General features: G+C 42.9%; 1 non-coding gene across 1 annotated transcript; it reads left to right on the forward strand.

Annotated features, from left to right (window-relative positions):
- The first annotated feature begins 231 nt into the window (after window positions 1-231).
- Window positions 232-336, forward strand: LOC123248140. Its single transcript, XR_006506234.1, has one exon. It is a non-coding gene; the product is annotated as a U6 spliceosomal RNA (small nuclear RNA).
- Window positions 337-436: the final 100 nt, after the last annotated feature.

Raw genomic sequence — 436 nt, forward strand, 5'->3', positions numbered from 1 at the left:
GGGTGTCCCGAGGAATAGCAAAGCTTCATCCTGGGTGTTCAAGAAACCTGACAATGGACTGACTGTGGGTCATCTGGCCCAAACGTAACTGGCTTATGGAAGAGTAACAGAGTGGTTATGTTCTTCTCAAGGCAAACCTGATAGAGTAGGCAAAGTTGTGACAGCGGGAAGGAAATCCCTGCCTAGGGCAGAGAAAAGTGAGAGACTGAGTGGGGAGGAAAGCACATGTAAGTGCTCGCTTTGGCAACATATATACTAAAATTGGAACAATACAGAGATTGGCACGGCCCCTGCACAAGGATGACATGCAAATTGAGAGAGAGAGAGAGAGAGAGAGAGAGAGAAAAGAAGAAAGAAAGAAAGAAAGAAAGAAAGAAAGAAAGAAAGAAAGAAAGAAAGAAAGAAAGAAAGAAAGAAAGAAAGAAAGAAAGAAAGA

The sequence above is a fragment of the Gracilinanus agilis genome, chromosome 4, assembly GCF_016433145.1.
Source record: "Gracilinanus agilis isolate LMUSP501 chromosome 4, AgileGrace, whole genome shotgun sequence".
Taxonomy (NCBI): domain Eukaryota; kingdom Metazoa; phylum Chordata; class Mammalia; order Didelphimorphia; family Didelphidae; genus Gracilinanus; species Gracilinanus agilis.